The sequence below is a fragment of the Sorex araneus genome, chromosome 8, assembly GCF_027595985.1.
Source record: "Sorex araneus isolate mSorAra2 chromosome 8, mSorAra2.pri, whole genome shotgun sequence".
NCBI lineage: Eukaryota > Metazoa > Chordata > Mammalia > Eulipotyphla > Soricidae > Sorex > Sorex araneus.
Genome location: NC_073309.1, coordinates 34,510,691 through 34,525,788, shown reverse-complemented (window position 1 = coordinate 34,525,788; position 15,098 = coordinate 34,510,691). Strand labels below are relative to the sequence as shown.

Sequence of the window (15,098 nt, the reverse complement as noted above, 5' to 3'; positions counted from 1 at the left end):
CATGCATCTTTCAACCTGAATGGGTCCTCCCAACATCCTTTACTTGGTGTTCTCTTCTCTATCTGAGCTGCTTTTTCCCCCCATCATGTAAGGCTGGTTTCCAAGCCGTGGAGCAGACCTCCTGGTCCTTATCTCTACTACTCTTGGGTGTTAGTCTCCCATTCTGTTACTTTATATTCCACAGATGAGTGCAATCTAGATGGGTTATCTTTCTGTAATTGTACATTCTTTATTATATAATCTCTTATTTTACATTCCAATTTTGATGGAATTCTGTAGTATACATACCTATACATATACATATATATATAGCATGTTTTTAAATGAAATAATAGAATGATTTCCTGACAAGTATATGAGGATAATAAGTGATTAATTCCTGGTGGTGGGAATACTGACCATTATTTTATTTAGCGTTCTGTAGTTTTATGCAATTTAAACTTAATTGTTTAAGGAAAAATATTTAATAAAAATATCTCTATTTGTTCCTCTGCTAAAAAAAATATAAAGACCTGAGAGATAGCTCAATGATCAGGAATATGTGCTTCACATGCATAGAGATCTGAGTTTAGTACATAGCACTTTATGGTCCTCCTGAGAACTGCTGCCCCATGTCCCCCAGCATGGCTGGCCTAAACAGCATTGCATGACTGAGTGATTCAGCCTGATTGGTCAAGTATCTTCAGGAATGGCCCCAGGTCCCCTGAGCACTGATTGCAAAGGTCATCCCCCTTCCTCTGAAAAAAAAAGAAAAAAAGAAAGAAAAAAGAAATAACCTATAAAAATCAAAACTAGGAGGACAGATAAGGAGAATACTAGCACAACAGCAAAAAGGTAATAATAATATAGTAGCAGGTAAAATTCAACTTAATGCAACAGAAATTTATAGATAAAAAGAATATTGCATAATTATTAAAGGCCTTATTTATATATAAGTTACAAATTGTATGTACCTCACTGCCTCCAAAATACACAAAGCAGAACTGATAGAATTCCAAGAAGCAACTCACAAATCTACAGAGATTTTAACTCACTGTATAAGAATCTAGTCCTGCAGACAAAATTATTTAGACTAGAAAGATTTTATATAGAATTTTACCAAGCTTGACCAAATAGATATAGAAAAAAAACATGTAGTTAAAAATAAAAAGCATGCATTTTTTTTAGGACATGAGAAATATTTAGAACTAACCAATTATGCTTTAGAACACATGAAAAATGTGTGTTCTAATAACCTTTGTTGAGGCCCACGGACAAATATGCAGTGCTGGACATTGAATTGGGGTCTGCTGTGTGTGCAAGGTGTCTTACTCCTTGTACTATCCCTCTGGTCCTTTAACTTTATGAAAGCATCTGTAATAAACCTACAGGTGATATCAAATTCAATGAAAGAAATTATGCTTTCTCTCTAAGAGCAGAAATAAGTAAAGTATGTCTATCATTATCATATCTATTTATCATTGTTTTAGAAGTCCCAACTAGTGAAAAAAGAAACTAGTAGGATAAAAGAAAAATTGCATCCATATAACAAAGGAAGAAATAAATATACAGTCTATTTGAGAAAACATAAAGCCTCTGTAGAAAATGTTAAGGAATTAATAAAAATGCCTACTTCAACTAATAAATATCACAGGATACAAAAGCAACATACAAAATTCAATTTTATTTTTTATTTCAATGTCCTGAAATAAACAATTCAAATATTAAACAATAAATAGCTGTATTTAATTAAGGACATTTACTAAAAATAAAACATTGGGTATAAATTTAACAAAGTATGCCTAACATTTGTTATATGCTAAAATCCATATAACACTGCTGAAAGAAAATAAGTTCAAAATAAATGGAGTAATAGATTTGTGATAAGAAATTGGTGGCTCAGTGTTGAAATGATCTATAGAGTCAATGCATTCCCAATAAAAATACCAGAGTAATTTTTTGGTAGATATTGATGAACTGTCTCTAAAATTTATTTGGTAAGGAAAAGGAGGTGTAGTAGCCAAGAAATTTCAAAATCTAATCATCCCATTGATTGTCGATTTTCTTGAGCGGTCTCAGTAATGTCTCCATTAGTCCTAGCCCTGAGATTTTAAAAGCCTCTCCTTACCTGTCCTTCCCAAAGGTGCCGCATTGGAGACTCTTTCAGGGTCAGGGGAATGAGACTCATCATTGTTACTGGTTTGGGCATATGAATACGCCACGGGGCGCTTGCCAGGATCTCCCAACCTGATTTTAATACTTGCCATGAAAACTACAAGATCAAGAAAGTGATAGTATAAAGAGGGTTTATAATGCTAGATGTAGAGAACATCAGTGGAGGAAAGTTGAAACTGATGGTGGAATTGATGCTGGACCTCTTTAAAAAACTAGAAATTGAGCTTCCGTGTATGGACCCTGCAGTACTTCTCCTGGGAATACACCCTAGTGGCTTAAAAACATAATGCAGAAAAGCCATCTGCACTCTTTGTTTATTATTTAATTTTTATCTATCTATTTATTTATTTATTTAGTCACTGTGAGATAGTTACAAGCTTTCATGTTTGGGTTACAATCTCACAATGATCAAACACCCATCCCTCTACCAGTGCACATTCCTCACCACAATATCCTGAGTATACCCCTGCTTTACCACCCTTATTGGAGCAGTATTCACAACAGCCAAATCTGGAAACAAGCTGAGTGCCTGAGAAAAGATGAGTGGATGAAGAAACTATGGTACATCTACACAATGGAAGACTATGCAGCTGTTCGGAAAACTGAAGCTATGAAATTTGCTTACCAGTGGATGGACATGAGACTATCATGCTGAGTGAAATCAGTCATAGGGAGAAAAACAAACATAAAACGATTACACTCATTTGTTGGTTTTTTTTCAAGTTTGTGAATAATATGCAGAGACATAGAAACAAGGATCAGGAGGAGGATTGTTTCATGGTAGGAAACTTGCAACAAAGCAGGAGGGGGAGTGCGGTTAGGACAGAGAAGTGACCACCTTACAGTGATAGTTGGAAATGATCACTCTGGACAAAAACTGAGTGCTGAAAGGACATAAAGAGGGAGAGAGGGTGGGAGTGAGGGAGGGAGGAAGGGAGGGAGGAAGGGAAAAAAGTAGGGAGGGAGGGAGGGAGGGAGAGAGGGAGAGAGGGAGGGAAGAGAAAGAGAGGGAGAGAAGGAGAGAGAGAGGGAGGGAGGGAGGGAGGGAGGGAGGGAGGGAGGGAGAGAGAGAGAGAGAGAGAGAGAGAGAGAGAGAGAGAGAGAGAGAGAGAGAGAGAAGTATCTGCCATAGAGGCAGGCTGTGGGGATGGCGTGTTGGGGGTGGGAGAAAGGAAACTGGGAACATTGATGGTAGGAAATGTGGAAATGTGAAGGGATGGGTGTTGGAACACCATGTAATTAAAGCTCAATAGGAATAATTTTGTAACTGTATATCTCACAGTTATTCCATAGTCATTTTTTTTTAAAGAAAAGAAGAAAATCTTTGGTATCTTGTGCAAATAAGAGCCTTGAGTACATTGAGAGCCATAGAGATAGCGCTAGAGCAAGTGAGAGCTGGGCAGGCAGACTCTGTGCCTCGATGAGGTAACAAAAAAAAAGAAAATTAAACATGGGCTAAGGAGCTCCTAAGAGCTGAGAGGAAAAGTGTCATAAATACTCTTTGTGCAAACTTGCCAGGAGAAGCACAGAAAGATGAACCCAGAGGCTTCTGCTAACTTTTCAGAGTTTTCTAAGAAGTGTTCAGAGACATAGAAAATTTGAAGACATGGCAAAGGCTGACAAGGTCAGTTATGAAAGAGAAATGAAAACTTGAATCCCTCTTAAAGGGGAAACAAAAAAGAAGTTCAAGAATTCCAATGCACCCAAGAGTTTTCCTTTGGACTTTTTCTTATTTTGTTCCAAGTATCACCCCCCAAAATCAAAGGAGACCACCCTGGCCTGTCTATTGGTGATGCTGCAAAGAAAATGGCAGCGATGTGGAAGACTGCTGCTGTGGTAAGCAGCCTTAGCAGAAGGCTGCTAAGTGGAAGGAAAAATAGGAAAGGATATTGCTATATACTGAACTAAAGGAAAGCCTAATGGGGCCTATGGGTTAGGAGCTGTCAAAACTGAAAAGTACAAGAAGAATATGAAAGAAGAGGAAGATAAAGAAGATAAAGAAACTAAGGAGGATGAGGAAGAGGATGAAGAAGACGAAGAAGAGAAAGATGATAATGATGATGAATAGTCAGTTTGAGTGCAGTTTTTTCTTCTCTATAAAGTATTTAACTCCCACTGCTATGCACAACTCACTCCTTTTTTTTTTTTCTTTTTGGGTCACACCTGGAAATGCACAGGGGTTACTCCTGGCTCTGCACTCAGGAATCACCCCTGGCAGTGCTCAGAGGACCATATGGGATGCTGGGAATTGAACCCGGGTCAGCCGCATGCAAGGCAAATGCCTTACCAACTGTACTATTGCTCCAGCCCCTAAGAAGAAAAAAGCACCTGAAATGTAAGGTTGTGTAAGGTTTGTTTTTAAAAACATCCAACCCCCATCAAAAAAATGGGGAGAAGAAATGAACCGAACCTTCCTCAAAAAAAGAAATACAAATGGCCAAAAGGCACATATAAAAAGTACTCTACATCACTAATTATCAGGCAGATGCAAATCAGAACAATAATGAGATATCATCGCACACCACAGAGACTGGCACACATCAAAAAGAGCAAGGACAAAGAGTGTTGGCAAGGATGCAGGGAGAAAGGTACTCTTATTCATTGTTGGTGGGAATGCTGATGAGTCCAGCCTTTGTGGAAAACATTTTGGACATTCCTCTAAATACTAGATATTGAGCTTCCCTGGGTGAGGGATAGACATAGAATTATTGCAGTCATTTGTGGGATATAAAAAAAAACACATTGTATGCAATTAATATCCAAATCAGAAGAAACAAGGGCCAGGAGGACTGGTCCACAGTTGGAAGTGACAAGTGGTGGAGGGGAGAGGACAGATAGGATAGAGAAGGAACCACTATTGACAGTGATAAATGGAAATGATCACTCTGGACAAGAACTGAGTGCTGAAAGTCAGTATAGGAATAAACATGATGACCTTTCAGTACCTGCAATGCAAATCATAATGCACAAAAGGAAAGAGAGAGTGAGAGAAGGAGAGAGAGAGAGAGAGAGAGAGAGAGAGAGAGAGAGAGAGAGAGAGAAGAAAAAGAAGGAAAGTGCCTGCAATAGAGGCTGACTGGGTTGGGGGTGGAAAACTGGGTACATGGTGGTGGGAAATATACATTGGAAAAGGGACCAGTATTAGAACATTGTATGACTGAACCCCAATCATCAGCAACTTTGTAACTGTGTGTCTTACAGTGCTTCAATTAAAATATATATAATAATTACAGAAACACATTTGTTTTTAAACTGTACAGTGACTTCTTTTTTTTTGTATATATAACACACTACCGAATGTGTTTTTAGATAACCCTGTCCTGGTTGTATTTTCAACAGCCTGGTACGGTACAGGAGGCATATAAACTGGCATGGAAATTTTAAGCACGTTCTTGTTGGTGCACAGCACAAATTAGTTATATATAGGGATGGTAGATTGTTTTCATCTTTAGTTGTCTCTGATGCAGGTTAACGAAATAATTGTTGTCCTGTTAGCTGAATACCATTCTTTAATTGCAAAAGAAAAAGAAAAAAGTTGCTGCTGTCTTGTTGTGACATTCTGAATGCTTCTAAGTCACTGTCACTGTCATCCGGTTGCTCATCGATTTGAGCAGGCACCAATAACGTCTCCATTGTGAGACTTCTTACTGTTTTGGGCATGTCAAATACGCCACGGGTAGCTTGCCAGGCTCTGCCTTGTGGGCGAGATACTCTCGGTAGCTTGCCGGGATCTCCTAGAGGGGTGGAGGAATCAAACCCAGATCAGTCGGCCTCGTGCAAGGCGAATGCCCTACCCGCTGTGCTATTGCTCCAGCCTAATGGTTGGACAGTCGAGGGACGAGGACGGACCAGTCTTTGGTCGAATGCTTCTAAGTAAATACAATTATTTTTATTTTTTAACAAGAGCCTTCTAGATATAGCCCCAATAACATAATCTGCATTTCCTTAAGAATATCCAATTGAGCTTTAATTAAAGCCACTAACTTTGTTTTGTGAAACACCTTGTAAATGTGGATAATTGCAGCAGTGGGCAGGTATGACCGCTGACTCAGTGAGAAAATATGCTTGCCTTGCTAGTGGAGCCACATATGCTCAGCAAGGAGGCAGACAACTTGCTGTCTAGGAAGCAGCATACCACCTTCAGCACACTGTCAAGCGTGTCCAAACACCACAATGAAAGAAGCATAAACACAAAACTAAAGGAATGTGACCGTTGGAGTAAACACAATTGCAAACACCAGAACTGAAGTGTGAGATCTCTACTGAACACTGCTAGTGAGTGTGCTACCACCACAACCTGAGGTGCAACTTCTGGCAATTACCACAACCAAATGTGTGACAAATGTCCCCAGTCAGCAAAATAGAAATGACAGCAAAGAGAAGAGAAGGGAAGGAAAGGAGAAGATATTGCTAACAGAATGAAATAACAAACCACAGATTGGGAGAACACATTTGCAAATCGTGTATGTGACAAAACTTGTATCGAGAATATATAAAGAACCTAAAATATAAAAGGAGAACAACACAAAGTAGGCTGTAATTCCCCCAAAAAGCAAGTAAAAACACTTATAGGTATTCAAGAGCATTACTTAGGAAAATGCGAACTAAAACGCACAGAAATACAGTACTATGTGTCTATTAAAATTAATACTATTTTTGGCTTGCTGGTAACATCTGGCAGTACTCAAAGAATGCTCCCAGTGCATTGCTCAGGGGTCACTCCTTATGGTGATCAAGGGAAAATGTCATGCTGGAAATCAGATATTGAGCCTCCCAATCTCACTAACTCTGAACTATCTCCCTAGTTTTAAAATTGTTAATTTAAAAAAATAACTGATAATATCAAGTGCTGTTTAGGATACAAAAGCAATAGGAACTTTGACAAATTGCTGGTAAGAGTGGAAATTGAAACAGCTACCATGAAAGGTAGTTTGGCAGTTTCTTATAACACAAAACTTATTTATCATTTGATATAACAACTCAAATATAGGGTATCTGATCAAAATTAATAAAAATGTAAGTCCATTTATAAAATAGAACAGCGGTAGGGCGTTCGCCTTGCACATGGCCAACCTGTGTTTGATTCCTCCTCCCTTCTCAGAGCATGGCAGAGCCTGGCAAGCTATCTGTGGTGTATTAGGATATGCCAGAAACAGTAACAATAAGTTTCACAATGAGAGACGTTACTGGTGCCTGCTCGAGCAAATCGATGAGCAACGGGATGACAGTGCCAGTGACAGTGGGAGAGCAACACATTGAAAAAGAACAAACTATTGAAACAGCATGAATAAATGTCAAATACATAGTGCTGACTAAAAGGAAGTCAGAGTCAGTCATGTTTTCAAAAGGCAAAAAGGGGAGGCTGCAGAGACAACAGCATATGAGGTGTTTGCCTTGCACATGGACATCCGGATTTGATCCCTGATGTGTGCAGGGATCAAAGCTGGATCAGAGACAACTGAAGTATGCTCCTGTGAGACACATCAGGAGTGATCCCTGAGCACAGAACCAGGAGTAAGCCCTGAGGCATGCCAGGAGTGACCCACAAACAAATAGGCAAAAATATAAGAATGTATTTTTAATTAAGTAAAAACTTAAAACTATTTTGGGGGCTGGAGCGATAGCACAGGGGTTGGGCATTCGCCTTTCATGCGGCCGACCCGAGTTCGATTCCTCCATCCCTCTCGGAGAGCCCAGCAAGCTACCGAGAGTATCGCCCGCTCGGCAGAGCCTGGCAAGCTACCCGTGTGTATTGGATATGCCAAAAACAGTAACAATAAGTCTCTCAATGAGAGACGTTACTGGTGCCCACTCGAACAAATCGATGAGCAACGGGATGATGGTGACTATTTTATTTTATATTGTTGTTGGTTGAGATTTTGCTACTTACAGTGCTGTTCATATGGTTTCTCATTCACATTATTTCAATACCATATCCATCGCCAGTGTACCTACCTCCTTCCCCCCAAGGAAATCAAACAATTTTAAAAGGCAAAGTGAGAAACAAGGGAAAAATAAAATTATAGGCAATATAAAGATGGTTTTCAATCACAAAATAAAACGTGGAGACCCACCCAAGGAGTTTGAGCACCTCCCTACAGGCATGGGTTCAATCCAAGATATCACACAATATGCATAGTGGAATGCAGAGGCACTGTCTCCAGGATTCGCAGTGCCACAACAAAGTGCGCATCTCTCGTCACTGCAGCCAAATATGTTAGAGCACCTTCATTAAGGGCATTACACGCCCTTTCACCCCAGCATTTCAACTAAAGTGTGCAAGCACCAAAACGAGTGTGCAAGTACTGCAACCGAGTGTCTGTGATTTCTGGTCATTATAAATCAACAAAGAGACAAGAAGGTTGAGGTGAGGGAACAATCTAAATAACTTCATTCTAGTGAAACTGAAAATACATAAACTTTTGAAAATATATAAATTTCTAATATTTACTCAAAAAAGCAGGGGAAAAAAAGAAACTAAATTGAAAGTATTTGGGGGCCAAAAAATTCTTTTTTTGGAGTAATGGTACAGCAAATTAGGCACCTGTTTTGCACGTGGCAAACCTGGGTTTGATGCCCAGCATTCCAGACTTTTCCAAATGCCCACCCGCACCCCCAGGGCATCAGGAGTGATCTCTGAGCACAGCCGGGTGTGGTTCAAAATCCAAAACAAAACAAAACAGAAAGAAAACCTCCCTTCTAAAAAGGTAGTGAGTTCAAATGATACATAGTAAAATCTTTTCCAAATTCTAAACATTTCATCTATCTTATGAAAATAAACAGCATTGGTGTTGGACCTGGTGGGCAACATTGTATCCTCAAAACATATAAAAATTACTCTCTATAAACCAATCTTACCTCAATTAAAAACAAAATTAAAAAAACAGAAAAATTTTTTAACATCTGAATGTTTTTGAATAAAAATCACTGGACATAAGGAATTGGCATATAATCATCTTTATAGACACAAAAAAATAGTACTTGCTAAAATGAAATACGCCTTCATAACTTACAAAAATACTGGCAAACCAAAGTAATTTCCTTAACTAATATGTAAAGTTCAACCACCAATCTTTTTAGTTGACTCATATTTAATAATAAAATATTAAAATAATTTATTATTAAAATAAGAAGAAGAATGGCTTTTTGATTGTTGCTATTCGGTATTTTTGTGGTGGTCTCAAGCAATAAAGTAAGAAATATATAGACTAACAATAAGAAATTAGAGATAATTGTGGCTTATGGGGATAAATTTTGGACCAATCTAGCTGTGTTTAAAGCAGTGCTTAAGCTCCCACCGCCGAGATGTGATCCCGGGGGCTGCACACATGTGCGGCCTCTCCGCAGCTGTACAAGCGTGAATCCAGACCCAGCAAAACCTCTTTCGGTGTGAGCAACTCCTCGCAGAATGTCTCCAGCCTGAGAACTAAGCCTCGGCCCCGTGCCCGCCCGGGAGGGGAAAGGTATTTCTCTCTCTCGCCTCTTTCTCTCCGGGGATGAAGGGCGCGGTGGCCGCCATATTAAGACGACCACAGATTAGATTTTCAAGCCTGCAATTATCTAATATCTGGAAGAAATCTCCCTGGACTTCTTGTTAAAGTACAGAAATTCAAAACTTATTTGTCTTCACAGTAGGTCTGAATCTAGTGGGGTACTCCTAACAACAATGGTGAGGTTTGTGTTGAAATATTGAATGTAACCAAAGTAAACAGAATGTAAAATGAAACTTATCAGTTACAAGGTAGGGGGTGAGGGGGCGGGATGGGAGGTGTACTGTGTGGGTTTTTTTTTTTTGGTGGTGGTATATGGGCACTGGTGAAGGGATGGTTGTTTCAGCATTGTATAACTGAGATCTAAGCCCGAAAGCATTGTAATCTTCCACACGGTGATTTAATAAAATAAAATAAAATTAAAAAAAAATAAAGCAGTGCTTAAGGCTTTGTGCTCAAGAATAATTTGTGACAGTGTTTGGGGATCACATGGTCCACAAGGACTACAACAATCAAACTAGGGTCAGCCTAGTGAAAGGCAATCACCTTAATCCCTGTACTATCTCTCAATGCCAGAGAGAATGGTGTTTTTTTAAAGATAAGAATACTAAATAGAAAATCAAGATACTCTACAGTCTGTGCCTACACTAATCTGTCTATACTAGTGTATAACAAGTTCATCAAGAATTCTGAATTCAACAAAAGACCCTAAAATCATTCTGTTCTATAATTCAGCAAACAGACCATTGAAAAAATGACATTCTTAAAAACACCATAAGAGGTAGCAAAAATAAAAGGTAGACATTAATAAAAGATATTATAAAATATCAAAACAAATTAAAAAATATACTATGTTTATTGCTTCTCGGCCTTTTGGCTAAGATAAGTGTAAAAATATACTATGTTCATGGAAGAGCAAACTATCAGAAAGATGTTGTTTTCCCATATTAAAATAAAAACTCAAAGTCATTCCAATTAAAATAGAAATAATCTTCTAATGGAGTTTGACAATAGTTAAATTCAGACTAAATATCAGAAATAAATAGGCAGCATGACTTTTTTTAAAGTGTAAGAAAGGAAAATAGATCAGTTAATAAGAGTTAATAAAGTTAATTTTATTGAAATGATGTAAAATTATACAGGAAGAAACAAATAGCCCAGTGGAACAGAAAAGAATGCACTAAAGTAGGTCCCACCTAGTATGAGAAGCTCAGTATATAGAGAAGTTCAGTTACAAATTAGTGAGAAAAGGTGAATGCTTTAACTAATGCAACTGGAACAATGTTTACCTACTTATATGCATATATAATATAGATTTCTATGTATATTCACCTATAATAATATAGTGAAAAAAAGATTTATATGTATCTCTGTGTAAAAGAATAGTTACATATACTAATACATATGTGGCATATATTATTATACCTCATTTTTTACAAAACTACAATCTAGAAGTATAAAATTATGAATGGAAAATGTTTAGACACACAATTTTACACAATATAAAGAGAATACACCATTGTAATAATAAAATACTAAATATGATTAAAATAAAATTGAAAATACCAGTGTACCAGAGATACCATGAACACACTTTAAAAATAAGTTATATTCAAAGATTATATATTCTAGCACTTATAATCAACATCATATTACTATCAATAATATGTAAAATTCTCCAAGGCATTTAGAAACAATTTAATGGTCAAATTTGTAGTAGATGAAAATCTAATGGCCCAGAAGCACATAAAATGCTGCTTAATTTCACTAACATTCAAAAAATATTCAAATCAAAAGAATGAGATGCAATTATTCCACATCAGAGAAGATCACCAAATTGGTTAAAATTTTAAGATCCAGTAATATCAAGTGATGTTTGACGTTAAAAGGAAATAAAAACATTCGCAAGTCATTGAAATGAGACTTAGGTAATTAAAACTGGTGATATGGGGATTGAAATTGATAAAAACCACTTGCAAAACAATTTGGCAAAACCAAATGAGGTTGACAGTGCATGAGCTCAATGGCATATAAATTCAAACTGAGCAGAAACTGGAAAGAAAGTTGGCATTTATGTTCAAGAAGATAGCTCATAGAAGCTCAGGTAAGTTACTGAGGTTTACTAAAACATAGACTATAAAACTCCCTTCATTAAAATTAAAATAGCTAGGGATGTGGACCAGCAATAAAGCACCCTCCTTGCTTGTGTAAGGCTATGGATTAGATTCTTGACATTGCCCCTCAAAAGAAAGAAGGAAAGGGAAGGGAAGGGAAGAAAAAAATTAAAGCACTGGATGTACAGGCATCAACAGTGATAAACAAAAACTACTGTACTAAGTGAGAAAGAAAAAGTAGCACAGTCAATGAGATATTACATACCTAGCATGCTGCCAACCCCAGTTCAATCCCAGTACCACATATACCTGAACCCCACCAGGAGTGATCCAGAAGCACAAGGTCAAGAGTAAGCCCTGAGCACTTCTGGCTGTGATTCCAGAGGGAAAAAAAATCATCAAGAAAATAAAGCAGCACATATTTATGTATCATGAAACATCCCCCAAAGCCCTTTCAGGAGTGATTCCTGAGTCCAAAGTAAGACCTGAGCACTGCTGGCCCCACAACAACAAAAAGGAAGCAAGGGAGGGAGGTAGGAAGGGAAGGAAAGGAGGAAGGAAAGGAGGAAGGAAGGAAGGAAGGAAGGAAGGAAGGAAGGAAGGAAGGAAGGAAGGAAGGAAGGAAGGAAGGAAGGAAGGAAGGAAGGAAGGAAGGAAGGAAGGAAGGAGGGAAGGAAGGAAGGTTGGTTTTGCAACACAAAGAAAACAATGAGCAGAATTAAATGATACCCTAGACTGGGAGACTCCCAATTACCACTCATCTGACAAAGGATAATATCCAAGATATATAAAGCATTTGTAACTTTGACAACAAAAAATATACAACCCCATCAAAAATGAGGAAAGAAACAAACAGACACTTTGTCAAATAAGAACTACTGATTGCCAATAAGCATAAGAAAAACAGCTCAGAGGACCATAAGGGGTATCAGGGGTCAGACTGGAATGAACTGCATGGAAGATCCAGCTCCTGTTCCTTTTTCCTTTGAATTGGCTGTGTGTGTGTGTGTGTGTGTGTGTGTGTGTTGTTTAATTTGAGGGCCACTGTTGGTGATGATCAGGGGTTACTCCCGGCTCTGTGCTTAGCAATCACTTCTCGTTGTGCTCAAGGGACTATAAGGGTGATGGGGATCAAATCCAGGTGAACTGTAAGAGAAGCACCTTCCATGGTGTACTGACTCTCTGGACCTTTTGCTTGAATTTTAACAAACATAAAAAAGAAATGGATAGGAAGGGGGAAAAGTAACTAACTCACAATGTTTAAACTTCTTTAGAGTTTTATATGAGATTTTAATCTCACTTTTCCTGTTATTTCTCTTTTCAGTCTTGGTTTTGGGCTTACACCTGGCTGTGCTTAGGATTTACATCTGGCTCTGTGTTCAGAGATCACTCCTGGCAACTCTTGGGAGACCATATAAGCTGTGTGTATTAAATCAGGGTCAATTGTATGCAAAGCAAGTACGTTAACCTCTGTACTACCTCTCCTGCCTCCTCACTTGTATGTATTTTTAAGATTATCCCCCATAAGGATAAATTAGTGGGAAAAAATTCCAATGTTTTCTTGCATCACTATTTTGGCTATTTTTAGCTTTATGTTCTAGACAAGATCTGTTGCAGCTAAGCACTAAACTAGTTAATTTTTCCATCATCAAAACATAGGGTACTTAGAGGCCAGTAGGGGTCTTCTAAGGTCTAGTCTGGAGGCAACCCACAAGGAAGCTATTACTTAGAATTGGAAATGGCTCTGAGAAGTCCTGCAGGTTTCTGCTTGCCAGAGTGGGGAAGTGGACTGAAACTTTCTGGCCCATTTCCTGATTTCCTGATTTCCTTCTAGGTACCTCTGGATCTGCAATCCCACTTCCATACTTGGTACCTTCATCTCTTCCCATGGTGCAAGCTTCCATGGCATCACAACTCTCCTGGGGCAGAGAACATGCCCATGAAACAGGACTAACCTTCAGACAATAAATAATGTAAGGGAACAAGAGCAATTACTCTCTGCTTAGGACTCTGAGCCACACCATAGAGGGGTCTGAGGTCGATGCTCTATAGTTCCCTCGTAACCACAAAGGTCCAATAAATCAATCTAGAGATGCAGTGACAGAGTTACGAAAGAGATTTATTTATTGGAAACAAGATGGCAGGTTGAAAGATAGTGGACTATTGTCCTCAAAGTCACTATATTGTCTACACCGTCATGAAAAGCAGTTTTAAGAGAGAAAGAAGAGAACAGGGAAGCATAGTTGAAGAAAATTGCAAACTCGTGAGTTCCAGAGTGATCAGTAAGTTCCCTCATGAGCTTGCCTCTTGAGGCACATTCCACCTTATCTGCAAACCCAAGCAACGGTTTCTAAATAAGGATTCAACCAGCTCATATCTTAAGCTTTTGGGAGAAGGACAAAATAAGGGCGGACAGGCTACTCCAAAGAGCTGCTAGTGAAAATTTTTTAATTTAGTCCTAATTCCTTTGGCTGCTATGTTCCTGGTTCCCAGCAGAGACTGGTGCCTCTAGAACTTGTGTCCCATCGTCTTGGCCCAAATCTTTACCCTCCATTCTCACTGTGTGACGCCAATAGGACTTCCTGAAGGAAGCAGACTAAAAGGATCCTCCTCCTCGGGGAATAAGTGAGAAAGATGACTCCCTACCCCACCCTATCCTCTTACCCCAATGATGGAACTCAGGCACCAGAATAGGTCAAGGGAGAAACAGTTAGGGGCTGAGTTCTAATAGGTGACAAGAAGTACCCCATCGCTCCAGAGCTTCCAGTTTAAACAAACAAGCAAAGATTCTCCCTTGGAACACACCCCCAGAGGATCCCAGGAAGATTCCAGGGGGAGAGCCTTCTATTTGGATGCCAGATGCCCCGGGGAGCTTATCTGCCCTTCTCTTTCTTAGGAAGAGGCCACAAAACTGCAGGAAACTTAAGCACCCTTAGGGGCCCACAAGACTTATTAGACCAGAAATATCTGATCTGAGAAGGCCTAGAGGAGTGAAATCCCTGTGCTCTTAAGATTCTAGGAAGATCGTGGTCTAGAAAAGGGCCCCACTGGGAACTGATGACAGATGATCAAGTCAGAGAAAGGAGGCCAGCTGGCAGATGCCTGCTCCCTTCAGGGACATGCCAGGGGTACTCTCTTGAGCACAGAGTCAGGAGTAATCCTGACACACAGCTGGGTGTGGCCCCCAAACATAAACAAACAAGAGAGAAGAGCCTGGAGCAGTCCCTGCTTCCTGTCCTTCTTGTTACTTCCCCCACACCAAGTTTCCCAGAACTTTAACCCTTTCAAAGCACAGGTCCCCACCTCCTTTGAGGTCTCCTCTCTGGAGAGCACTGTCTTT

The 15,098-nt window shown here is 39.1% G+C and overlaps 1 pseudogene; it reads left to right on the top strand.

The window, feature by feature from the left end:
- The first annotated feature begins 2,291 nt into the window (after positions 1–2,291).
- Positions 2,292–4,339, top strand: LOC129406789 (high mobility group protein B1-like; annotated as a pseudogene).
- Positions 4,340–15,098: the final 10,759 nt, after the last annotated feature.